This window comes from Anas platyrhynchos, chromosome 18 (assembly GCF_047663525.1).
Source record: "Anas platyrhynchos isolate ZD024472 breed Pekin duck chromosome 18, IASCAAS_PekinDuck_T2T, whole genome shotgun sequence".
NCBI lineage: Eukaryota > Metazoa > Chordata > Aves > Anseriformes > Anatidae > Anas > Anas platyrhynchos.
The window spans coordinates 5,586,951-5,614,384 of record NC_092604.1 but is presented as its reverse complement, the minus strand read 5'-3'; the positions used below and the strand labels follow the sequence as shown (position 1 = coordinate 5,614,384).

The 27,434-nt window shown below is 44.5% G+C and overlaps 1 long non-coding RNA gene across 4 annotated transcripts in view; it reads right to left on the bottom strand.

Annotated features, from left to right (window-relative positions):
• Window positions 1-290: 290 nt before the first annotated feature.
• LOC110353216 (uncharacterized) overlaps window positions 291-27,434 on the bottom strand; it is a 100,292-nt gene continuing 73,148 nt past the window's right edge. Inside the window, exons 5-7 of one of the 4 annotated variants that reach the window (XR_011804017.1) lie at window positions 27,211-27,272; window positions 18,736-18,866; window positions 291-10,444 (exon numbers count right to left, since the gene is read on the bottom strand). This is a non-coding gene — a long non-coding RNA (uncharacterized lncRNA). Of the gene's footprint in view, window positions 10,445-18,735; window positions 18,867-20,720; window positions 21,466-22,828; window positions 27,273-27,434 lie in introns of those variants that run through there. The other 3 variants (XR_011804018.1, XR_002403453.4, XR_005259972.2) reach the window with 3 other exon arrangements.

Sequence of the window (27,434 nt, the reverse complement as noted above, 5' to 3'; positions counted from 1 at the left end):
GCACTACGCAGAGCCTCCCAGCTGCTTGTGTTGTCTCTGCAGCCGAGGTCTTTGTTAGAAAAAATAATTACATGTAGTAAAGCATTGCCCTGTGGCCACGCAGCAGGAACTTTGCAAGGAAACCCATGAGAAAAGGTGTTTTTTTTTTTTTTTCTTTGTTGTTTTTGGGGGGGTGAGCAGGAGCAGGAGCTAGGTCCCAGCAAAAGCACATGACAAAGAGGAACTCCTGTTTACTTTCTTCATTAATATTATTCCACATACTTTGAACACATTCACCGCCCCCGCCCCCCCCCCAAGTGTGAATTTGTACAAGTGCATGTTGTTTGTTTCGCACAGGGAGCACAATCTCCTTCATCCTTCCAGAACGCTGCCAAGGGGCTGACCTGCAGCACCATATTAAATCCATTCTCTATAATTAACAGCCCCTCTTTGCTGTTTGTTGGAGCAAGTGATTGGCACTATAAAAGAAAGCAAACCCAGTAACGAAGAAACATGCTCCCTTTTGAAGATGTTCTTTCTGTTACTGGAAAATTGCACTAAATCTGTATAACTGGGGGTTTGAGAGCTCTTGCAGTGTGTTTGCAGACATTCAAGGGAAGAATAGACATCTATAAAACTATTTCCTTGCTTCTGGTAACATCACAAAGCTGCCTGTATCTGACTGTGATGTCTTGTAGCTTGGCAGAGCCAAGCAGGACTGCTGGAGATGGGCTGAGATTTGTACCTTGCTCCAGCAGTGACATGCACTCGCTGCACAGAAGAAAGATGATATTTCCTGTAATTACTCACTGTCAGATGCCCTGCTTGATATTTTTCTTGATTACTACTGTGAGAGAGAAACTGGCAAACCCTTGAAGCAGCACATGCCAAAACACCCTTCAGAGCTGACACAAGCTTGATTTGGTACCAAGCAGCTCAGCCATGGCTATTTTAACATTTATTTGCTTTCAGGTTTTTCTCTCTGCTCCTTTCCTGATTTTAACTTTCAAGAATAGCTTAAAAACACACACAATCTTGAAATTAATTTATAAACCTGCCAAGGGCACACCAAATGCCTGTCTGGTTAGTTTGTCAGATTAAAGAAAACATCACTTATATGACAAAGCAGTGTGGGAGCCTCAGGGGGGCGGGAGGGGAAGGGTTTCAAAAATGTATGGGCAGCTAGACTTAAGGTCTCAGAGGTATGGAAGGAGATATTTTGGGAAGTGAATGGGATTCATGGGGTTAGGCCAGTGTCCATAAGGGGTATTTTTGAGACACTTAGGTGGCAAAGCATCTTTTTCAGCTCCACTGGACTTAACCTCCCTCCTTCAGTCCAGGTGCATGCCCAGAAACCCTTTCTTATACTACAGCCCCAATCTCAGACTTGGATTTCTTACTCAAGCTTGGGTGAGCTGAAGCTTTGGGCAGAAGACAGCTGGATAGGGCATTCTGGGGAACTGAGGATGGAGCTGATGGCAGCTTTTAGATTACTAAAGCCTCTGGCTTGCAGTGGGACTCACACTACTAAATGCTGCTTTTTCTGTACCAAGCATGAGGGTGCAGCCACACTGACAGAGTGGCTAGAGCCCTCCTTTGTGATGTGGGAGATGATGAAACTTTTAATTCTTCTGTTTGCCTGAACCAGAGCAGGACCTTAAGGCCAGCTCAGTTTGACCCCAGGACATCACCCTCTTCAGCTACACCATCTCTAGGTGGAGCTCTTTATCTCTCTTCCTGACTATTTCATCTTCTTTGTTAATCAAGGGCATTAATTGCATCTATTGCTGGGCTAAATGTAACCACAAAACCTGGGCATCTTCTCTGAGCCTGCATTAGTGAACAAGTAGCCCAAACTGTTGCAGTGACCTGCAACAGAAGGCACCTTCTGCTTCCCATCTTTCCTGTACAAGGTCACTTCATTCGAAATTACATTTTTGACTTGCTTTACTTTAAGAGCACTTGGGTATAACCAGGGCTTGAAGAGCACATAAAACTATCAGTCGAGTATAGAGCGGTCCAGTGGCTGTCCCAGCTACCCCTTTGGCCTCAATTTTCACTACCCGAATCCGAAACTGCAGCTGTCAAAAACCTTCTTGCGGCTGCTGCATTAACTCTGAGGGCTGTTAAACTCTGCAGGAGCAGTACTTTTTTGATTTCTTTTCATTTCTTTTCTTTTTTTTTTTTTTTTTAACATTCTGTGTGCTTAACGTAATGAAACTTTTCAGTCAGACCCCGATGAGTAGAAATGTGAGCTGAATAGAAATGTTTAGGTGTCACCTGCAGCTTGGTCTTCCACCCAGAAAATGGTAAGGAGCTGCACTGTCTGCTTAGGGCAGAGCACTGGAGGAGGAAGGGCCTGCTCTGAGCCCCTGGGTATGAAATATCTGCTCTTGTGGCATCAGCCTCATAGGTACCTTGCTATACTTCTGCCTCCCAGGTGACACAGGCCTCTGGAGCACAGCTGGGAGTGCTGAGACAGTGCTTGGCTGCTTGCTGCTGCTTCTCTGCACTTGGTCAGGAGCTACAGACAGACGGGAAACAGTGAGCAGACAGCAGACATCACCATATAACATTACAGATTTAAGATCTTCTATGAGTTATCTATCAGACAAAATAATTAAATGTATTTTATGGGAAGTGGGGGAAACAATGGTTCGTGTAAACGAAAGGAAAGAAGACACAAACCCCTCAGCAGCACTAGCGTTCCAGGTGGGGATACCCCTTGTTCAGGATTTCCTTACCATTTTCTTTGAAAAAAGTCTGCTTAGAAACCCTCTTGTCTTTAGTCTTTGTTCATATGCCTCCTTCTTGGGTATTTCCCCAGCAACCTCAACAGGTAAAGAAATCTCAGCCCGTAGTGCCATAGCAGCTTTGTGTGGGCACAACATATGTTTGTCCTGATAAACAAGGAGTGGTTGTAACCAAGAGACTGCAAGCAAATATCAGCAAAAGCTGCACATATGATGATTGTTCTTGGAAGGCTGACAGCCTCACTGTAAAAAAACACATCTTAATCAGACCTTCAATCTAGACAATAACATGACCTCTCTGCGGTAAAGAAGAAGTTGGTTTAGGTGAGAGAGAAAGACAATTCTCAGGAAGAAAAAAAAAAAATAGACAATGTAAGAACAGCTCTGGCTTATCCTCAGATGCTCACAAACTCTCCCTGGCTCCAGCCCAAGCAGCTTAGGAACAGTAACACAACCCTGATGATTGTACATTGAAGAGGTTTTCACTTGACTAGCAACCTTGGTGAGGAATTTCCACAGGGTTGAGAATGAGTCTCCATCCGGACTTGTATCAATCATGTTCCTTCTGCAAGATGAATCAGGCCTATTTCATTCCGCAGTAGAAATGACATCCAAAGTGGAGGACAGGACAGGAAAATAAAACCACCTGCAAGCATTTCAACACCTCTGTAATTTGAAGGATGGTTTTATGGAGCTAGTAGGAGATGGAAAAGAAAGATAGAGGAAGATGTTGCACTGTAGTTAAGCAGAGTAACTGATCTACCCAAGTGTATAATCTCTATCTTTCATCCCTTCTACTCCTACATTTCGATACATGCACACTAAAATACCCACTTCATTGTAGTCACTTTTAAAGTATGGGGAACTTGAGACCTCACTGAGATGGTATCTGAAAAGTTACTCATTTGTGCCCTTTTGGGTGACATTGAGGCTATTTTTTTTTTAGGGTAAAGTCCCGCTTCAGGATCTCTGAAATTGCAACATTTCAAGCTTAGCTTTTCAATGGGGCCTTGTGATGTAGGAGGTTCAAGTCACAGCTGCTTCCCAAGCTTGACTTCCAGAAGATTGCAGAGGGGAATAGAGGGGACAGACCTGAAATAGCAACTATGGCGATGCTGCGCAGCAAGGAGCTCACAACCTGCCTCCTCCTGCCCCGTATTCCTGCTGCAGCTCCCAGGAGCCAGCCTGGCAGCCTCGCTTTGCAGCCTCTGGATACGAAGATGAGCTTCCAAAGCACCATTTGCAGAATGAGCAGTAGTGACCGAGGCAGTAATGGTTCAGAGGTTTGCTGGTATACAACAGGCAGTGCCACTAATAGCTGCTGGCATTCCCAAATTGAAAGCAAGGTCTGCTTGGCTTGCTGCGGGGAAAGGCTGATGCCTGGTGTGCCACCAGGCCGGCCTGCTTGGGCAAAACCACTTGAAAGGCCTGCGCTATGAGGTAGCATCTGCGAACCCTCGAGGATACACGGGTACTGATGAAGTCAAAAGGCACGCTGATTTTACTCGTTCACCTCTTTGTCAGGTACTTTCCTCAGAGGAAATCATTCAGCTTCCTGTGTTTTTACTGTAAATTATATGCTGTGAAGAGGAAAGAGAGAGCAAGACAGACAGACAGACAGATTGGGGAAAAAACAAAACAAAACAAAACCCCAACAACCAACACAAGGGTGGTTTCAATACAGACAATCCCTTTCACTGCCACTTTTGCGGCTCCCTTTGCCGAAGGCATCCCCCTGCTTTCTGGTTGTGCAGAAGGGGTTAAAAACAGCGAACCTGAAAGTTTGTCCACTGCTTAAACTGAAACTACTTTCAGGACTGAAAGTGCTCGTTTCCTCCCCGCCCTTCCTCTGCCTCTACTTTTACTTTACTTACTGCTTTGCCCTTCTATTTCTGTAACTGGCAAAGAGAGAGGAGAAGCAACATGAAATAGGCTCTTCAGTCCACGTGGAAGAAAAAATTCCCAGCTATGTCACTAGAGAGCAGAACTACCCAGATTTATCCTTGCAGATAATTTCCACTTTTTCAGCAATCCGGGTGTAAAGGACTTGAGCTTTGGGAAGAGCTGGGACTTTTTTATTAATAAGATGTTGCAGGTTTCCTGCAAACAGGGTGCTGCTTGCAAGGAAGGCACTTTGCCAAAAAACAAAAAACAAAAAAAAACACCATGCTATCTTCCCTAATTTCTAGCCCATTATGACAGATCCATGAAGTGTAACTGGCTGAGATAAAGTGAAAAAAAAAATAAAAATCCATCGTATTCTGAGTATGTCTATACCCTGAACCATTTGAACTTTCCATAGCAAATAAATGGTAAAAATGAGCTTCAACCCCAGATATATCATTTTTAATGTTCTAAGTACAGGCTGTGTGCATCCTCTGCCTTATAGTTTCCAGGACAGACTGCCTGGAAAAAAAAAAAAAAAGGCACCACACTGCAGTGCTGGTACATCAGTCAGATTAATTGCAGGTGCGTTTTTACTAAGAAGCTCATCAGAACAAGTAACACAGGAGGCACCTCGCTGTTTTGGCAGCCACCCAGTAGCCAAGAGGCCAGGAGACACCTCTGAAGCTCTGAGTGAATAGCTTCCAGCTGTGGCTGTACCTGGATACACGGATCCTTGGGAGGGAATTCCCCAGGTTCATGTGCGTGAGTGCATCCGACCAGCCTGACTTTCCTTTCCAAAAGTGTTTCCAAGCGATCGCAGTGCCAGCCACTGCTCTGAACCCTTCTCATTGAAACAAGCTAGTTTCTCAGCTGCCAAAATTTCAGGGCTTCTGAGCAAAGCCTCATTTCTAAGCCCTCTTTCTACCCCTGTCCCAGACCCTTGACCAGGATCTCTTCCATGAAGTGCTGCTCTCAGAGCAGCTCTCAGCTGCAAGGGGACCGGGATTGCTCCTCGTACAGATTGCAACGCTCACGTATGCGAGTGCAGACGGAAGTGTGCGCGCCTGTTAGCTGCGCTGCCGTACATATGACTGCCATCGTGCCATCAGACCAGTGCAAGAATTCAGGCAGGAAACTCCCCTGGTAAAACCCCAAGTGCTGGAGGATGTAATAAGTCACTTTAGGTGACACATCCCTGGTCACTTCTGCACCACCCCGCAATGCAGTGCTACGGGTACTGTCCCGTTTGCGTTTTCTTTCCTGTTTGCCTTGCACAGGCTGGTGTGGGCTGTTGTGGCTTTGTCAAGGCCTTTGGGCTGTGCTTCTGCCTGGGCAAATGTTTTTCCCAGCAGCTGCCCAGACTGGGTTAGAATCCTGCACCCAGGCAACCTTCCTCCCTCCACAGCTTGGATGATGCCCCAAGTGCGGGGGAACTCTGCCGTGAGCTGCCAAACAGTTTCAGCCTCAAGGCAGCTGCATTTAAACAGCCAGTGTGTATGTGTATATGTGTTGTATGTATGCACGTGTGTTTATCTATGCATATTCAGGAATTATCTGTCTGGATATGCACTTGCCCACAAATGCAGCTCCACTAGTGTGTCATTGTTCACTGGAGTGTGTGTACATACACACGGACAACATGTACCTGTATGTAAAAATGTGTGCACACACACATATATATTTACTTATGTAATCATTGCAAGGTTGGTACGTGCTCAGCGTCATGGGTATAAAGACCAGAAAGTGCTACCAGCTCAGCATAAATTTCAGCACTTCTTGCAACGTATAAAAGGAGCAGAAACCCTTTTGTTCCTGCTGCCTTCTGATACACGAGCTCAGTATTGGCCCTCAGCTAGCAGCTGCTTGTGGCTGCAACGTCCCTGCAGCCCCACACTTCCAGCAAACAGAAATCGCCAATACTCTAAAGCAGTCACGTTTGGATACTTCATTTCACTCTACTGTTAGTGTGTGATAAAATCACATTTCTTTTATTATTATAGATTTTATTATTGTTATAGTGTGTTTATGAGTGGGAATTTTATGACTTCTGTAGCAATCACTTAGCTTAGTGATATGGTTTAGTGGAGGACTTGTCAGTGTTAGGTCAGAGGTTGGACTAGGTGATCTTGGAGGTCTCTTCCAACCTAGATGATTCTGTGATTCACTTCATTCACTTATGTATATGCTTATATTTAATTCACTTGTTTATATGTATAAGTACATTACAGAAGAAGAAAGGAAAGGATGAACCAGAGAGGTGTCTCTGTCCTGGGAAGGATCTGTCCCAGACCAAAGCTTGCTTCATGAGCCTAAGGCCCAAGCAGGTGGGGAACATAATCAAATAAGCACAGTAATTGTGTAATCGTAGCTTTGTTTAATGCTCCTCAGGTTTTGCTTCTCTCAGGGAAGGATTTAACATTCAGTAACTTCAGAGCTTCTCTCCTTACTACAGTTTGGCAATTCTCATCAGTTCTCATCTCAATAAAGCAAGGATTTGGGAGGCTTTGTAGCACACTCAGTTCTGGAGAAGTCTGTTTTCTTCATCATAGCTGAACTCTGAGTAAACACCACCAGATCACGTTACCTATGTGGCTACCCAGGGAACCCTACAGTATAGCAGAAATGGAGACACATGGCATCTCTGAGACAAGAAACCAGCTTTACATTTGAATGGGAGGCAGTAAAAAAGAGAATATCCCATCGGTTCTATCACAAAGGCAAGAAAACCAAAGGCAGCTGCAGCTAATGGGCAGTCTGGAGCTAGCAAGCAGGCAGAAAGCAAAACATGGGCACGCTCAGCTGTCAGAACAGTCAGTGCCCACATTAAATTGGATATGTTGTGCGCACACTTGATTTGATGATGGGTCTGGGGAAGAAAGCAGGAAGGATAAAGCTTGGCTGACAAGTGACTTTGATTCCAACTGAAAAATCAAACTGAACACGCGATCAAGCCTAGGGCTTCTGTAGCAAAGAGAACTGAGCTCTGCATACATTACTGGCCAAAGAAACCTCAGCTGCTTTAGTTTCAAGTGGAAGGCTGCGAGATAAGCTGCAGGAGGAGAACCCATTGTTGGGACCTTGCTCCCTCCCAGGTGATCACATTTCCACAGTGTTGAATGTACAGCAGATTTCGGCAGGGGCTGTTGTGCACCTGGCTTTTCTGGAAATAGGCGCACTTTACTAAGTGAGCATCCAGAGATGTAAAAATCTGCTCTGAGAGTCTTGTTTTGTGACACTTCAGTGTTGAGATAAGTACGTATGTGCATACAGATTAGGAATCAGTTTAAGAATATATGTATGTACCTTGAATCTTTCTAATAGTTTGTGTCATTCCTGCTAGGAAATCACTTTATTTTAGGCAAGTAGGTGTATAATGATAGTGTTTAAGTTTTCTATCGGTGATGTGCATGTGTGAATATGAGTGGGTACGTGTATTATCTATATATGTGTATCCCACAGAAAGATGTCATCTCCTGTAAATAACTTGGCAAGAAATAACCCATCAGCTCAAATGTATGGTGACTGATCCTTCGGAGTTAACAACAGTGTCTAAAAGCAAGAATATTCCATGGCATTTTATGTTTCAGTGCAAACATTTCGCAGAAGGCTTCTATTATTATTATCGTTATTTGCAATGTACTATTTCCTAGAAGCCCTGATGGAAGAGATATCTTTTAAGGGGAGCATCGTACAAGCACCCAGCACCCCACCTGGCATTCAGCCCAGCTGCCCTCTTCTCAGTACAGCGCCTTCAGAAAACAAAGGTTGGGCATCCTGAATGTGCCACCCCTTAGACCCTGCAGGCAACTGCATGTAGATATTTTTCCACTGACAAATCAACTGAACGTGGCACTGCCACATTTCTTTGAAAAACACCATCCCCTTCCTGGGATGACATCTCATGTCAGGGGCTAACAAACACAGGCAAGGTTTTTGCAGGGCAGCAGGGAGTGCGGCGCCCATCGCAGCTTGCCCCAGCAGGAATCAATAGGGAAGCTGGAGGGTGCTGGCTTCTGTATGGCAAGGCGAGAAAATAATAAAGGCAGGCAGGCTGTCAAAGAGGATTTTTAGCAACCAGTACTCACGTTAATCCTCTGACCTAGTTTCTGTAAGGCCTATATAAGGAAGAATATTCTTCACTGCACAAACAACTAATAAGCCGTGCCAGCATTTAAGACTTTGGAGCACATCAGTTCTGAGATTCAGCTATCTCTTCCTGGAAAAAAAAAATAAAGCACAGAAAGCAAACCCTCTTCAAAGAAAATGCCACCCCACTCAGCTATCTCTAACAAAGCTTTGCATTTTAGCAGTGTTGTGAGTTGGCACCACAGCCCCAAAGACAGTGCTGTGTTTGCCCACTTGCGTGTAAGCTGCCGGATGGACTTCATCAGCAAGGAAAATTCCTCCCCTGAATTACCACAGCTTATTTCAGTGGAGTTACTGCAGTGATGCATCACTTTAAACCACCTGTTGATAGCTCCAAGCAGCCATGAGTGCAGTCTGGGCATCACTCCAACACGTTTCCCTGGTAGACTCTTTCTTTATGGTTTAAAGCTGTTGACAGCTTGAAGCCTACAGCCTGTGGAGGTCTAAGCCAGGCAGAAAGAGCTCTCACTTCAGGCAGGCTGACCACTCTTTGGAAGTCACCTGTGATGCTGGGGGCACTCTATTCCCATGTGGCCAGGTTTGGAGGCTTCTTTCTTCAGCTGCAGGACCTTCCCTTTGACTGCCTATGGGTCTGAAGATACTCAGCAAATCAGTAAAAAGTTCATCAAGGTGGACATCAAAAAGCTTGATATGTGGAGCTATTGTCCAATCTGATCACTGGCTAAAAAGCCAGTTTTCACATCGGAAGCATATTTCCCTGCTTATGTTGGTTCTAGCTGAGTGTACAGCAATAAATGGTCCTGATGCTTTTTCTGTTTTAAGCCAAAGGATACATAGTTAGTCCTTGTAAGAGCCACAGGATTTTCATGTCATTGTCCTTTCAAGAGCTGGTTTGTATGTTCTAGAGTAAGAGACAGGATAGTGGTTTAATTCTTCTTACCCACCAACCAAGAAAGAGGTATATCAGCAATTACACTGGAGTGCCTTCCCTAGTGAGAGCCGCAGCCTGTTTTCATAGCTTGAGGTACAGAAACGTTAGCCGAAACAGTCGGCTCCTAGAGCTGAGGATGTTTTCAGGGCCATTGGGAGAAAGTGAAAACCCGTTGTGTGGTGCTGTGGTTGGGGAGAGAAAGATGGTTTGGTTCATAAATCATCTATTGTCTAAAGATACTATAATTTTCTTGCTTTCTTCTTATATGAACACTTATGGGAGAAGGCTACCCTTCTGTCATTGCTTGTATAATTGCAAAAAAGCATGGCCACCAATGTGTGTTTTCCAGGGGCATGTGGGCATGGGCACAAGTACAAAATAAGAGCTACTTACTGCCACTCTCTATTTTAAATATTTTCCTAATCTTTCTTCTTCTTAAATGTTTCTTCTCAGAGAAATTCGATGGAAAGCACTTCCTACTGGAACCCCTCGGACACGCCAAGGGATAGTAGCCCTGCTGCTCCAAACAGGGATTTGCATTTTATCTGTGTCAAAACCCAAGCACTGAGGCAGTAAATGCTGGGTTTGATCCATACAAATGCCAGAGCCAGAAGCATAACCCTTCTCCCTCGACTGCCATCCCCTTGCTTTAACCATGCAAGCATTTCCTCTCCTCCTTGGCGCTCTCCTCCTGTAGGCACAGGGATCAGGATGAGTTCAGCACACAGACAGAGGGTGCAAGGCTCTTTCCTACAGTGCCATTATAATAGTTTCCACTGAATGTCCTCTGTGAATAGAAAGAAAAGAAGAAAAAACAAAGAAATCTAAAGCTTTTTTTTTTTTTTTTTTTTTTTTCAGAAATAAAATAGCGAGCCCGAGGGGAACATATGACACCATCACCTCCCTCCTCCTGCTCTGTCTGCGTTGGCATGTGCAGCTCGTACTCTGCCTTGTGGGAGGACCTCTGAGAGGAATTTGCCACAGGTGCTAGTAAAATCTAACCGCATTTTTCTTGCAGCTCCACAACCCTCTGCCTCATCGGTATGGCGAAATCCCTCAGCGCGGCGTGCTCACTGCTGCTGCCGGCAACCTCAGCACGGCTCTGCCGACAGCAGCGAGGGGCGAGGGGCCAGGCGATGCACTGGCCATGGCAGTGCTGCAGGTTTTTTGCCCCTTTTTAACCTCTCACAACACCTACCTGTTTATTAGGTCTTCGTAGCACTTAGGCATACTTGTGGGTTTCTGAAAAATTGCAAAACAACAAATGGCCCCTGATTCGCAGGAAACCATACAAAACCACACCAGAAATCTGTCAGCTAGTCTAAAGTGTGTTCACACTGTGCCTCGCAAGGGATGGGGGGACAACTATAGATCAAAAGAAAAACTGACCTGGCCTCAGCTGAAACAAAAACAAACGTAAGAAACTGCTTCAGATACTTTACAGTGTAAATATTGTTTGTTTTTTCAATTTTTCTTTGCAAGTTTAGGGTTTTCTGCTCTTGGATAAAGCTGGTGGTAAAGGAGCTCCCAAGCTGCAGCCTGGCAGCTCAGCTTGTCCCTGCCTGGTGCACGGGGCAGCCTGGGGGGAATATGTGGGGGTCCTGGGCTTCCTCCCAAGGACCCATGCCAACGCAGTCCCCTGCCACTTTTATACCTTTTGCACCTCCTCCTCCAAGTGCAGACACAGGCACAGACTCCTGGCCCTCGTTGTCCCCTGGGTATCACCAGCAACTGCTGCTGGGGGACGCTCCCCTTCTGGTCTTGCTGCCCTGTAGGATTCATGCTGGGGAACACACCTTGCTTTTGGGCAGTCCTTATTCTTTCCCATGGTCTGGGACTTCAGGTGGCTGCACCTCCACACGGCCGGGCTCTCTGTCCCAGTGTGCCAGGGATGGAGCCCCCTCATAGCACAAACGACAGCAGCTGAGTCACGGACAAGAGCCAGCAGCTTCTAGGGCACAAAGTACCCCAAAACAGGTACATAGCATGAGGTAGGCAAAAGCTTCTGAAAAGTGCCTATTTCACGCTCTTGATTACAAAGTGGAGTGCAATATGCAGAGAAATCCTGCCACAGATGTCTGCTGATGCTCAGCCCTGATGGAGTGGGATGGGTGGGAGGGGAGCGGGCAGAGGGGACAGCACAAAGCATTAGAGGATGCAACAGATTCAAACGTCATGGATGCAGTGAGCCAGGGGTGAATCCCCCCTTGTCACGGAATCATTGAAGAGCCCAGTTTGGAAGGGCCCTTGAAAGATCATCAGGTCTTTCCCTTTGTGGGAAAGGGAGAGTAGGTGAGCTTATCTAGCACCCTGCCCAACCACATCTTGAAAATCTCCAGTGACGGGGGTCCTGCCACATCCCTGTGGAGGTTGTTCCTGTTGGTCTCACTATAGAAAATTTCTTATATCAAGACAAGATCTGTTCCAGTGCAACTTGTATTCGTTTCCCCTTGTCTTCTCCATGTGGTTCCTTGTGAAGGGAGAGCTTCTATCCTCTTTGTAGCCATCCTTTAAGTACTAGAATATTATGGTGAGGTCCCCACCCTGAGCCTTCTCTTCTCCAGAGTGGAATGACCCAACTCCTTCAGCCTTTTTCTAACAGGCCAGGTACTACAGCCCTTTCATCATCTTCATGGCACTCCTTTGAACCCCCTGCAGTCATGTCAAATAAGTATTCCAGGAAAGCAAGCCCTTCAAAACATAAAAATAAATGAAAGGAAAATTTGTTTTTTACGTAGCACAATTCAGTTATGGATCTCATTGTCACAGTGTGTATCTGAACTAAAATAGAAATTAAATAATTCAGGTGAATGACTGCTATATTTTGTCTATTGCTTATACTTTCTCCCAAAGCATCTGATGACTGTGCTTGCAGATGGTGTATTGAGCTAAATGAGTATTTGGTCTGACTCAGAACAGTGCTCTGACTCACTCCAGTGGCCAATGACTGTGGGTGGTGACCTCTTTTAATGCTTTGTTAAGTGTCCCTTGACAATCTGCATCTGCTTGCTCCACAATGGTTTTACGTATATATGGGTCACACCTTTCCAGTGCCTATTGCTGCTGTTTCTGGGGTAAAGATAAAATTACAGCTCTCTCCCTATCCAACTAATGCTGAAAACTAATACTGTTGATCTCCTGCAAGGTCTGGGTCATGAATGGCTGAATTCACACTTATTTAATAGTTACTCATCCTATTAAAGTGAGTCCCAGGGAGGGGATTTTAACATGCAGTTTTCAGGAAATTATTAGTAGATATTTTCCTACTCTTTCATTCTGCTAATGGTATTCTGATTTGTGAATACTATTTAATAATAATTTTGTGAGGATGGGAGAGCATTGCTCAAATCTGTGCTCTGAATTAGTCAGAGAAGGAGATCATATCTACGGTTATTACAGTGTGCATTAGTATCTTCATCAGCCAGTTAATGAAAGAGGAACAAGGTTTCTATCGCTTACCTCAAGTTTTGGCAAGAAACAAACCTGCCAGAAGTATCAAAACAATTCAGCTTGGATCTGCCTAGAACACTGTTTAATCTTGCTTAATTCCAGTATTTCAGTACTTCCAGAACTTTTCAGCATTATGTGGTTTTGCCACAACCATTCAGCAAAATTCAACTCACATTCATGAACTGGCTTGACCAGCCCGAAAGTGCCTATTCCAATGAACTGATGATTCATTGAGCCATTTTCTCCTAGCTTTCGAGCTGCAGCGTTTGATGGAAGCTGGCTTTTTGCTTGGAGAGATGACTATCACAACCAATTCCACCGTAGGAGTGTTGAAAGCGCAACCCATCTAGAGCAGCCATCTAGGAGTATCTTCTGTGGTAACCTGAACATTTGTGGTACCTCCTCCTCTTCTTTCAACTAACCTAACACGTTTATTACCATCCAGCTACTCAGCTCACTATTTTCCAGGGTTAAACTTATCAGCCTTTGCAGTCTCCTTATGATTGAGATGAGCTTTGATTTGCAGGCCCATCCCATGAGCTGTCATTTTGCTTTCTGCCTGGCTGGTTTCCTTTCCATTATGTCACGCAGTCAGCTGTAGGTCAGGCTAAATATTTAGATTTTGACACCATATAGAAAGGGAAGAAAAAAATCTCCTCTGTGCCCTACAGAAATTTCCCCTTTGTGTGGAGGAGCTGTCACAGCCGCTGGTTTTATTCGGAAGAAATGATTCCCAAGCCAATAATTCCCCCCACACATGAAGTGTGGTCACCAGTGGCCGTCTGCTGCCCCGCAGGAGCAGTTGCCCCCATCCCTGTGGTCACCCATGAGGACAGGCACCTGCTCCTCCAGCAAAGCCCGGTTGTGCTGTGCCCTCCCCTCGGCCATCTCCATCCCTTCTCCAGTTTGGAGGTGTGTGGAGCAGAGCAGAGCCTCACAATCTCTCCACTCTTGTCTTGCCCCCACCTTGAGGCTCACCCCAGGCACCCCCTCGCCCCAGCTCCCTCCTCCAGCTCTCTGCCACTCTCAAGTGCTGCAGCGAGCAGGGAAGAAGATGTGCTCTTGCTTAGAAGGTAGCCCCATCTCATCTTGCTTTGATATAGTCACCAACAGCACCACAGTTCCTCTGTGGGGTGTATGGCTATGCTGTGAATAGACACCCCCTTTTGGTAGCCCTACGCTTACTTCCCAGTGAGGCCCAGTGCATTACAATGCTCCCAAATGAGATTGAGTGGTGGCAGAGGTAGGGAGCCCTATTCCTGTGGACCCAGGGATTTAATCTTTCAGTCTCACAACCCCTCTCCAATTGTTATTGCTCCTTGCTTCTCCCGCAGCTCTTCCCATGTCCCACCTGCCTTGCCTGTCTGCTGGTCCCTGACCCCTCGCCCCGTGTCTTTGTGCAACGTCATCTGGTCCTTATTACACTGAGGTGTCGAAATGTGTCACAAAGCAAAAGTCCCTTTCTCCACCACAAAAGTGTAGCAACTGGAGATCAAAGGGCTTGATTGTTTCCCAGAGTTTCGAGCTGAATAAATACATTGAATAAATAAAATAGTATCAAGCAAAATGTTCCAAAACAAAACATTATTTTTTTAGAAAAATGAAATCATTCAGTTCTCAAAATGCTGAAATGGTTTCTTTCAAATTTGTTAATTTATTATTTTCTTAAATTTTCCAACCTGTGTTATCAGAATGGCCATCTTTCTGATAAGGGGTTTAGCTTTCAACAAAACAGCATTGTTTAGTGATGGGGAATCTACTGAATCCTTCACAGCTGGTTGCACCCGTTTTGGACCAGGACTCAGAAGACCTGTCCCAGTGTGGGAGCTGGCACAGACCAGCTGACTGTCCGAGGTCACATCTTTCAGGACAGAGCCACACTGGTAATCAGGGCTGCCCTGAAGGCCACTCTAAAGCCTGTACTGGCCTGATAGATCCACAATAGCCACATATGGAGCATGGCACCCAGGGCTCTCCCATGGGATGGAGTTTCCTGTTGTGTTTGGTGAACCTACTGGCATGTACCTACCAGCTATCACTTGCTGGGACTCCCCACCCTGCCTGGAGCCCACATGCCTGTGGGTGCCCCAGAAGCTCCATCCCCAGAATCCCCACCCAGGTCATCCCTACCTTTCTCTCTCCCCAAAGCCAGACCGGTGCCTCACGGGACAGTCCTTCATCCCCAGCCCCGATGTGCTTTGCTGCCCATCACTGGGGATGCTCCAAGAAAGCAAGGGCAGTTCATGCACTTCAGGCTGGAAGATGGCACCATAACGGCCTGATATAATGCGATAACCTGAGCTCAGTGCTTGTCTTCCTATCAGACCTTATATCGCCTGTTTAGACTGCAGATTCACAAAAGCGTCTTGTAATATGTTTGTACAGCAACCAATACCGCACGTTTCCACTGCTAGCTGTTACCACGACACAAGCGGGGCTTTGTTGAGGCTAAAAAGTTTTCTTAAACAAGCACACTGATAGCTCTGTTCAGCTGCTTATTGATGGTTTTATGTCTCATTGTTAGTTTAAGCCCTTGAGGTTTTTTGTGTCTCTGCTTGCCTTTTGGCACACACAAAAAATGTGTATAGCGATACAGATAGTATCGCAAAGCAACAATAATCACAGCTACAGATTAGTGGTTCGGCTGTGCTCTCTCCCCTTCGTCATAGATGTGCTTGAGTGAATGACCTATATTTGGTTTGTGGCTATCCCATACCCAGTGTGTCGCAGCCTTAGGCGCTACCCTCTGGTTCTTCATATTGACTAATAATAATAACAACAACCTCTTTGCAAGCTGTTTACCACCCACATGTACCTACCCCCAAAAAACCCAGAGGAAATAACGAAGTAGCATTCTGTTTCTATTTATAATCAGAAAAAAAAAAATGATTCCCAGTAATAAAGCAGATAGATGTTTATCTGCTACGACAGAAATGTTGAGTCGATTTTTTGAAATTCCAAACTTGAAGTTTCCTTTGCTTGTGTCAAAGCTGTTTCATCTTCTCTCACAACCTACACCACCTCCTCCTCTTTCTCATAATCTTCACCAGACTCCTTCCCTCATTCCTTGGCTTGCCTGGCTGCTAGGGACTGCCCGTGGGCACGTGGAACCTTGGCCCCAATGCCATTTCTGCAGGCTGGCTGAGTTCACAGTAGAAGCCCCAAGGATCTCGTTTTCAAAAAGCATCTGGCAAAGGCTTCAGAAGGACGTGTGATGTCCCTGCTGCATTAGTCACTTCTCCAGCCGCTGCCTCAGTTTTTCTGTCTGTAAAGTGGCAGAAATCACCTAGATCTTTCTTGTAAAAAGATAAGAGTTCTGGGGATGAAAATGCCGGAGACAGGCACACTTATATACCCGAAGGCATTAGTGCATCCTGCTCACTGCTGGGTTCAAACCTGTCTCCTTGCAGAACAAGCAGACAAGTTCAGAGAGTGCATGGCTGCCTTTCCTTGCAGAGCGCTCATTCCCTCACCTCCCATCCTTCTTCCCTTCTGCTTTTGGCCTATGAAACTAAGGCAAAGTCACCACCACCTCACCTAAAACAATTTGCTCTTTCAAGGGATGCTGCCAGACAGCAAAGCCGTATGTTGGCCTTGGGAAGCGTGCTGCTTCCCTCCCTGTGCTGCCAGGGAAGGGGACACAGGGAGTGACATGGCACTGGTCACACAGCAAGGCTGTGGTGCAGCCCGGATGTGAAACCAGATTTCCTTTCAGTCTGAGTTTTACCAATAGGCCATACCCCTCCAGAAAACATCTAAAACAAAACAAAACAAAACAAAACAGCTTGTCAAGACACATCCTGAAACTGCCTAATTACATTTACATTTGCCACAGAGGTATGGGATATTTTTGCATCTGAGTGGGTGTCTCTAACTTTCAATTATTTGCTGTGTGTTCTTTTTTTCATTCGAAGCACTATTTGAAGTTGCAGTTTCCCATCCTGCATGTTCTGAGAAAAATCCTCTGTTACAAGTTTTCCCTGCTAAATAGTTATAATGGTATGCATGAGTATATGATCAAGGGTCTAGAAAATGCCTTTACTTAGAGAAATGTAAGCAATTTGGTCTACTTATTTAATCAAACTGAGGAATGAAGAAAATTTGATGCTGGGTCCATGTGAATTTAACTGGGAAAAGGAAAGTTTGGACCACTGGAAGTGAGGGTTAATGACCGATGAGGTGAACAAACCCCAGGGCTTTCCTCTTTTCTATCTTCCTGTCTGCCTGCCTCTGTCAACTCCATAGGAGAGAAAAACAAATCCATGAAGCTGAGGTTACTTAAATACTGGCATGACTCCTTGAAAGAAATGGCAACTCCATCATGGCTTGAAGTCTTTGAAAAGAAAGCTAAATGTCTTTTAAAATGAAATCTTCTAGTCTAGTTGAGTTTCCTGGTTCAGTTGTGCTCAATAAGCTAGTTCCTATGGAATTCAGCAAGAGAATTAGTACTGATGTATTCTAGATGACAGAATTGGTTCAGTAGGTGAGACACAGCCTTCAGAAATGTGTCCAGGAAAAAAAAAAAATTGCTTATGTATCACAGAAAATGCATTATATCTCGTGACAAATTTTCTGTAGTAAAATATATGTCTCTCAGTGTCTTCACCTCACTGCTATTTTATTTTGTCTGCTGCTTGACTATCATGAGTTCGAGTCCGAAGCTATGTTAGTATGCACAGCCCCTGTTGCACTACACTTACACATGTATGAGTAGCTGTAGCTACCAAATGCTTGACGAATTTCCTGACCTGACTTAAAAATGATACAAGCTTTATTCTCTGCTGGAAGAAACCACTATTAAGCAATAAGAAAGAACACCATTGGAGTCTCAGTATTTTCCAAGTCTCTTTAAACCCAGAGATATTCTTTACTCTAGAAAGTGTAAAAGATTCAGACTTGCCTATGCTGTGCCTGCAGCATCCATAGATTTCCCACCTTGAGAAGGAGAATTATTTATTTTTCTCTTCCAGGCATGTACTCAAGGCTGAAGCTACACTAACAAGCCCAACACAAGGACCAAAATCAAATCCAAAGCCCAGGAGTCAAGGAGGGTCAGTAAGCCAATCTATTTGCACTTAAAGCAAACTGGGGGTTCACACGGTGCAGAGAACCATCTCTTTGCAATCAGTTATCTTGCCGTTGGCTGATAGAAAAGATATACACTTTCAAATATTTTATTCTCAGAAAACAGAAGTGTAGATAGCAGTTCAAAGTGCTTTGGGGACATTAAGCTGCATGCTTATTTTTTTTCTGACTCCATGAAAATTTCATAATGAAACCCCCAAAAAACTAGGTGAAATATATGGTTTGCTCTGGAAACCATGAGCAATTTTGTGGTTTTGCTTGGGTTTGTACTGAAACCCGTCAAAACTAGGTAGTTTCTTCTCACTGAATTTTACCTAAAGATTTTGAATTCATTCATACCTGAAACTGAGAGCGAAATTCAGGGGGCATGAACCCATGTAGTCTAAAAGAAGGAAAAAGGGTTTGTATGAAACCGCAGGTCAGGTTTGCTAACTGAGCTCAGCAGCACTTTGAGTTGCTCTGCGTTGTGTTTGCTGCTGACTCATTGAACCATGGCTGGTGTTTGGTGGACTCCATGACTCTCTGGCTACTTGTGAATTGTACCTGTGTTCTGCTGCTTTCAAGGTAGCACCTTCAAAGGCATGGCTGAGCCTCCTCTTGCAGAATTCCATCTGTTTTGTTCTAATCAGCTGGATACCGTTGTGTTGGCCGGCATGCCTCCGTTGTGTAAAAGTCTGGGGAAAAAGTATGGAGAAGTAGCATTGACAGAAAACCACTTGCTGTTTGGTACAGTTGTTCATGCTGATGAGTTTTCTTGATTGTCCTTGGAACATCTCAGTGTCTAGCTCTTCTGGACAGGATGAAAAAACTGCTTTTCCATCAAAAAAAAAAAAAAAACAAAAAAACAAAAAAAAAAAACAACAATGGAGTGCTGTAGACCCATTGAGGCACTGAGATATTTGCATAAAGGCATCAAAGAAAGAAAGAAAAAAAGAATTTGGTGAAAAAAAATCAAGAACAGACAAGATTAAAATTTTCAGCCTAAGCCTGCATAAATTGAGACTGACATTGCTGAGGTTCCTGGGTTACATTAATTCAAAGGAAGCTGAAGTAGAAATGCTCTGAATATCAATGGAAATGTACAGAGCTTTTGTATGCAGTGACTGAAATCAAAGACAGAAACACCAAATTTAATTCCAGGGAGGGCAGACAGAACCGGATCCATGTTGGAGATGTCCTTCTTGTGGATAAGAAATACAGCTTTGATAAAAGCTTTGGACATTTTTAGGGTCTGGTGAAAATACTGTCAGATGCATTACTTTGCCTGATATTTACCTTCTTACGCACAAAAAAGGACTGTAGCTCAAGGCTACAGTCTTTTTAATTTTGCCTTTTCATCGTCCAATGACTCATACATTTTCTCTGGCTTAAGTAAATGAACAAGTAGTTTTTCCAGAGGCAATTACACCCTGGCAGTTCCAGGGCAGTCCTGGCTGCCTTGTGACGCAGTGATGCCATGATTTCTGCATCCTCCTGGTACCGCTCCACCCTGGATGCACCTAGCCGAGGTAGCTCTCGATCCCTACTTCATTCCTGCTTGATAATGGCCTTTTATTATTTCATTCCCAAACGTGGTGTGTTATCTTTAATTGGGCTTCCTTCTCAGAAAGGTGGTGTTTCTCCCACATAGTGGGTGTGATTTTTCACAATAATTCTGGTAATTAGACTCTCATCTACTGCCTGCTCATTGGGCTTATGATCCTACATCACAAGATCACCCAGTCATTTTCCCTAGAGTTAGAAATCTGACAGGTACTTAGACCGAACAACTTGTCTAGGCTGTTTCCACAATCTCTCCATGCCATTGGTTCGGAACACAAGCACTACCAAAATGATTCACCCCATATTAACTCAACTATTTTTGGCTGGGGTGAAACACCAAGGAAGCACAGTCTAGCTCACGCTGACACCTGTCTTTGGGATTGACCCGGTGAGCCCAGATGCATTTTTGTCCAATGGGTTTCTGAAAATCTTGCCCCTTGTCAAAAAGCAGAGCTTGTGAGAACCAAGTTTGCCTGATGCTAAACAACTCTGAAAATTCACTGCAAAAGCAATGCTCATCTGGAGATGTAAATGAACACAACTTTAAATCAGTGTAATTGTAAATAAGTAGGGCTTGACTCTGAACATCTCCATTTAGAGGTGCTGATTGCATCCAAGGGCCACATGGCTCCAAGGAGGGAACGTGTTCTTCTTGTTATGGTGATTTTCACCTTTATCTGTGGGCCACTAGAAAGCAGCTACTGCCTGATAGTAACCAAAAGCTGCCAGTGGCTTCTACCTGACCTCGTTGAGTAAGCCACAAATAAAAAGCGCCATATTTCATCATTTAATGATTACTGAAACAATTTTCTTGCCCCATTCTTAATATTTCTACAGTTCCACATCCTGAGGAAAACCATGGCCTGGTGGTTAGGTCACTGTCTGAGCAGGTAAAGTGTTTATTTCCTTTTTTATGACTTTTTTTTTTTACTTTATTTTATTTGTTTTTTATTTGTTTATTTTATTGTTTACTTTTTTTTTTTTGGGGGGGGGGGAGTGAAGTAGCATGTTGTCGTGGTTCCGCTCGAGTGGGCCGCCGAGCTCCACCACAGCCACTCTCTCACTCCCCCTCCTCAAATAGGAATGGGGAGAAAATATGATGAAAAGGGCTCAAAGGTTGAGATAAGGACGAGAAGATCACACAGTAATTATTGTAATGGGCAAAACCGACTCGGCATAGGGAGATAGTAAGATTTATTGCTTATTACTAACAAGCTAGAGAAGTGAGAAACAAAGGAAAGAAACCAAAAGAATCTTACCCCCCCCATCCACCCTCTTCCACCTCCTCCCCCTGAGTGGCGCAGGGGAACGGGGGAATGGGGGTTATGGTCAGTCTACAGCACTTCTTCTCTGCCGCTCCTTCTCGGTCACTCCCGTCCCCTGTGCTGTGGGGTCCCACCCACGGGATGCAGTCCTTGACGAACTGATCCGGCGTGGGCTTCCCACAGGCAGCAGCTCTTCCAGAACTGCTCCAGATATGGGTCCATACCACGGGGTCCATCCCTCAGGAGAAAACTGCTCCAACCTGGCTCCCCCACGGGCAGCAGCTCCTGCCAGGTCACCTGCTCCTGCGTGATCTCCGCTCCATGAGCTACAGGTCCGGCCCGGAATCTGCTCCGGCAGGGGTCTTCCACAGGCGGCAGCCTCCGTCGGTGCAGGGCCACCTGCTCCACCGTGGTCTCCTCCACGGGCTGCAGCGTGGAACCCTGCTCCACCGTGGTGCTCCATGGGCTGCAGGGGCACAGCCTGCTTCACCATGGGCCTCACCACAGGCCGCAGGGGACTTCTGCTCCGGCGCCTGGAGCACCTCTCCCCCTCCTTCTACACTGACCTTGATGCCGTTCCTCACTCCTCTCACTCTCCCAGCTGCTGTGTGGCGCAGCGTTTTTTTCCCTGTCTTAAATATGCTCTCACAGAGGCGCAAAACAACATCGCTTATTGGCTCGGCTCTGGTCAGCAGTGGGGCCCTTCCCAAACATGGGGCAGCTTCTAGATCCTTCTCACAGAAACCACCCCTATGGCCCCCTGCTACCAAAACCTTGCCACGTAAACCCACTACACATGTATGTACAGTATGTATACAGTAGCATGTACTCCACAATATGCCTACAGTGGCATAGCAGCTTTTGCAAACTCTTTTCCTCCTCACATTATAGGGACTGGGAAAAAATAAACAACTTCCCAGGCTCCTCTTTGAGAAGATGAGTGATGGTATTTTACTATTTTGAGGAGGATGAACTACAGAAGTCTTTCACCTTTCCAGAATTATAAATATGTTTTCACAATGCAGTTATGCTCCTGCTGTGATATATGAACTGTGCTTCAAGCTAGATGTGACTGACTTTTCCCTGGTTCACATATTATTTCCCGATAGGGTTTAATGTACAGATGCCACACCGAGTAAGTTATGTATATTTCCCTTTTTATAAGACACAGGGAGATTTATTAGCCATCAAATAAAGACCAGCTTTCATGTGGCCTTTATTTCTGATCTGTGTATGTTACACTGTCAGCTAAATTCAGGTGTCATGTAATTCTGCCCTTCTAGTGAAGTTTAACCAGAGATGATTTGATCCCCTGGAATGTTTCACTGTTTTTCACCTGATCTCCAAATTACTCATCGCTCCTCAATCAAATGTTTTCGATACACTCTTCTCATGCAAGGAACACAAATAATAGTTTTTGACTTAACTCATATCAACTAGTTGTTAGTTCAGGATTCAATTTCTTACCAGTTACCAAGTTTCATATTCATGTTCATATTCATACACAGGAAAATTCCTGTTCTTGCAGACTCAACTTTCCAGAGCAATGCCCCTCCTAGGGCATTTCCTCCCCCTAGGCACTTATGTTGATGTCTTCAAAGACACCTCAGTTCCCCTTTCCACCTAAGCGGCATTGTTGTCATTACCAAACCCATTGCTCACCTGCAGCCCCAGGTGTCTATGTGCCTCACCCTTCTTTATTTTGGGTGGGATGGCCATACACAGCTGCAAAAATCTGTTTGAGTCTCACAACTCAAGCAAAACAAAAATCTGCCTGTCTCACAACTCAGCCCTCACTTGATGTTTCTTTGCATGGCTCATCAACCTGATTCTTTTTTTTTTTTCCTGAAAACAAATAAACAAGCAAAATGACCAACAAGGTTTTTGGCCGATCTGAGAATGACTGAGTAATATTGTATGGCCTTTACCTGAGTAGCATGCCAAATTATGTGATCTAATAGCCCCTTCCTGACTTAAAAGCTAGGAATCTATTATGTATGTTGACTGTAAGATCCTTTTCTAAGATGCCCTGGTCACAGTGCTGCATCTCTCTGCCAGCCCTGGGATGTCTGGATGTGGTGGGTTGCAGTCCTGCCTTCCCTCACAGCAGAGGGTCAAAGCACGGTCTCTGCAGACCTCTTCCAAAAGTCCTTCGGTTCTGCAACTTTCAGTGCTTACAGCTATTTCTTCCTGCCATGCAAAGTGATGCATGCCTCCTTCTTCTTTTAAATGTAGAATCCAGAGTAGGCACCAGAGCCTGAGTATAGCTCTGGGTGGCTCCATTTTTGATTACGCTGCTCGAATCACTCAGAAATGGCCTGGTGTTCAGGAAGTGATGAACACCATGCTGGGCATGAATTCTTCCAGTGTTTTTTCACTGAATAATTGGAATTTGAGGTACCTGAAAACTCCAGACATGCTTGAAAAAATCACATTCTAAAGAACTCTGCACTTTTGATTTAAGGTATGTTTTTAATCTTCCTATTTCTTACAGCTTGGTGATTCATGCATTACCTCCTTCCTGTTACTCCCAATCCATTCATCAGAATGCAGAGGGGATTAGTGCTCCGAAAAGAACATTTCTGTTTTGATTGACTCTTGACAGCAAATGTTGCTGAAAAATACCAAAGATTTTCCAGGAGAGTAGGCAGCTCCTTTCTTTGGGAAGGATGCTACATGGGCAGAACTGGTACTGTCTGGGAAGAGAAAAACTCCTACTGAGCAAATGCACTCTCTGACAAATCTGTGGAAGTTATTGTACTTTTATAACTGTTCCATTTATACTGCTTTATTACTGCATTTTATTATCTATCTTAACACCTCTGCTTTCTACCTGTACTTCTAGAGAGATGGATGGTGCATATCACCCCCAGTATAAAAAGATGTTTTTCCCCCTATAGCCAATTTTCAGCTAATTTAATATACCTGTGTTTCTATTGCCTTACAAGGCTGAGTGATATAATTCTTTTGAACAACAAAGACAGTCGCACAGCACAAATAAACACTACGTAGCTTCCCGAGGAGATAATACTGTGCAACGGCAGTTCTAACCTTTTTTATTTTCTCTTATTTTCCTACTGTCTGATGTCTATTTTTATTCAGTAATTTTACTGGAGAAACAAAATGAGAAAAGAACATTGCTTTTCTTGGAATCCTTCCAATGTGTTGCAAGAGCAGAAGAAGGCCTGGATGAGATATGCAGCATCTCCCTCAGAAGACTCTTTTATGGTAACTGCCAAAAATATCATCACAGCAGTGTTAGTGTGATACTGGAATGTCATTTACTTCCTTCTGTGACCAGCCTTGGATCAGGATCACACAAATAGGTACAGTTTTTAATAAATACCATTTTAAAAGATCTTTCTCAATCCTTGAATTGCTGACTTTCAATGGAAATTAGGCATCACTGGGATTTTGAATATCCTCTTAGTTCCTCCCCCTGGTGGAAGTTGGTGGGGGGCAGAACTGTTCTGGAGATGCCCACAATAACCTGCCCATCTAGCAGGTAACGTACTTTACCATGTCTCAGTAAACGAAAGGCAAGGTGGACCAGACCTCTGCTGATCCATGGTTATGAGTGCATGTGCTACTCCTGCAGGATCAATTACTGAAGCATTTTTCAGGAGTGAGGAGTGCTCAAGCAGAAGGACCCTGGCCCAGGCATCCATCTCCCTCAGCTCAGGCTGAGATGCAGAGTACATACATAACACCGAAGCACAATACAAGAGAATGATTCATCGGAGGAAACTTAAAATCCTGTGATTCATACCTTGAGTACTAATGATGTTTTGCAGTAACCTCAGTTTACTGATGTTGCATTTCCATTTCAAGTGATTTACAATTTAGCTGAAGTCAAAGAGCTCTTTCTTTAAGAGGTTCTCTTTGAAGGTAAGAGCCCAAAAGCATATTTGCTATCTAAAACCCTTAATTAGGGGGATGAGGTGAGGAATCATACACGATAATAAAAGATACATCATGGTACATATTCTAAGCTCTCTTAGATCGTGGAAATCTAAAGACAAAGCTCTGGCAGTAAACTATATGAGCATAAACATGAATGATGGTTTTGATGAGAAACGGACCCAGTTCCCACTGAGGATCAAAACAGAAACTGCTAAAGGCATTTGCACTCTTCACGCCTCTGGATTTTAGTGGCAGCTGGGCACATATATGTCTCTGAAGAATTGGCTTTTAATGTCTTTCAGAAAAGTTTTCAGTTCTCACAAACTTCAGTCAAAGGTGAATTTCCATTGACCACATGGATGGGTTTTCAGTTCTCAGTAAGTTTATTTGGTTCCTTTCAGTGGAGGAGTAGATAAATAAATATTAAAAAGGGGGCTGGGATATTTCATATTTTTCTTCTAAAGACACTCACTTGAAAACTCTACCAAGAAATCATTAGAACTGCTGATTTTGTGGTTCACTTGTTTTCTCCCTCTTTGTCCTTTTAAGCAAAGCTCTTTGCTGCAGAGGATGCAGCAGGCGCCTCATATTGAAGAGTCAATGCAAATACAGGGCAAGCACCTGCTATTTAGCCTCTCAACTGGAGCTTGTGAGAATGGATACAACATTGCTCAGAAGGCATGAAAACAGTGAACTGGGCTCTGGAAATCAGGCATAATCAGGCAGCTGGCATGATAGGTTTTGTAGGGTGAGGTTGTTGGACATAAAGGGTAACAGAGCATTGCATTAAAGTTATGTCTTAAAGTGCATCACCACCCTCAAGCCAGGGTATACAGCCACTGTACCCCAAGAGCAGCTATTTCACAGGGAGGTGAGGTGGTTTATCTACTGCCTAAGACAAAGCTACAGGAGCAGAAGCATCCAGTCAACCTGTCATGTTATCCTGCTGCAAAACTACTGGCTGCCTTAGCTGTACATCTGGCTCAGCTGAGCAGTATTTCCCTTCGACAATTCAAGGCATTTCACCCTCCTCGGTGAAAGAAGGGGAATCATCCATTGATCCTGCTGTTACCTGGGGCATTCTTAGGTGTTTGCTGTCTTGGAAATCTGTACTGCATGATATCATTGCACAAGCAGATGCTCTGTGCCTGCCATATATTTTATATGTGACCTTCTGAGCAGACTTCAGCATTGCTGGCTCACTAAACGCTGCAGCATTCAAGTGCCATGCTAGTGGGTTGACTGAATTTAGTCTAGAAAGTAACAAGCCAAATTTAATCTGGTTTGCACCTGCTTGCACAGGGGCTGAACTTTTCCCATTTTCCTCTAATGGCCTTCATTGATCTCATTTTATCATTATCACCACTGCAGTATCTGGTTGTCTACTTATACGTAAGGCTAGCACAAGTATTTGACATTTGCAGGTAGAGCTGACCATGCACATCTCTGTACAGCCACAAACACCTACAAGCTCACAGAGGACGGTGCTCTCCTCATGACACTGAGGATGCTGGGACATTCTTAAAACTACAACACCATTACTCTCTTGCAAGTCATCTTCCTTGCTGAGGTATGTATCTGCTCCACCATGAGCAAGAGATGCTTAATATCTTTTAAAGTATAATAGATGCCGTCAGTCACTGCAAGATCTTTGCAGTTTGGATCTTCCTGCATTTCACAATTGTCACATTGCTATGGAGCAATGATGCTCTTTGGAAATGCCTCCACGCTCTGCTTTCCCAAGGATAGGTTTGAAGCTCTGCAGGACTGGCTGCTGGAAGGGATCAAAAGAGCCTTCAGGAATGTGCAGTTCTTTTTCTTGCAAATCAAGACTAATTTCCAGTGCATAGCAGGGTGATTGAGAACCACTGCTTCCAGGTGCTGTCCAAAATGTTTGCTGCCATGAGGCAGGACTGAGAGGGTGAAGATCCACCTCATCCCACCTCCCAGGCTTGAGTCACAGACTTCCTGAGGAAGCCCTGACCAAGCATCTTACTCTATCATCTCATCTTTCAGGAGAGGAGGTTTCTTCCCTTTGTCTCCTGATTAAAATAGACTGCCTGTTTCCACAGTGATAAGCGATGCTCTGAAAAACACTGTTTGGAAATCTATACAAGCTTTTGTACTGCTGTGCTCTGATGATATTTTTTAAAGCTAAGTATTAATAACAGTAAGGTGCCAGGACACCTTAATGTCAGGGGTATAAAGCAGAACTGGATTAAAATAGAAAGGTACCATGTCTGCTTTGGGAGTCCCATAAGCCAAAATCAGAGGAACCTGGATAATTACACTCAATAAATAACTTTACCTGCTTTTTCTGTTCTGATATCTTTCCCGAGGCATCTCCTGTTGTGCTCTACAGAAGGTAAGCTGTTGAGATAGATGGACCATTGGTAAGATCCTGTTTGTTCATTCTGATGACCGTACATCAGTGAACTGGGAATAGCTAAAATAAATAATAATCCTAGTCATCCTGATTTGTTACACAAGTTATTTGGTTTCCATAGTTATGAATCAAAAGAGGACATGCAT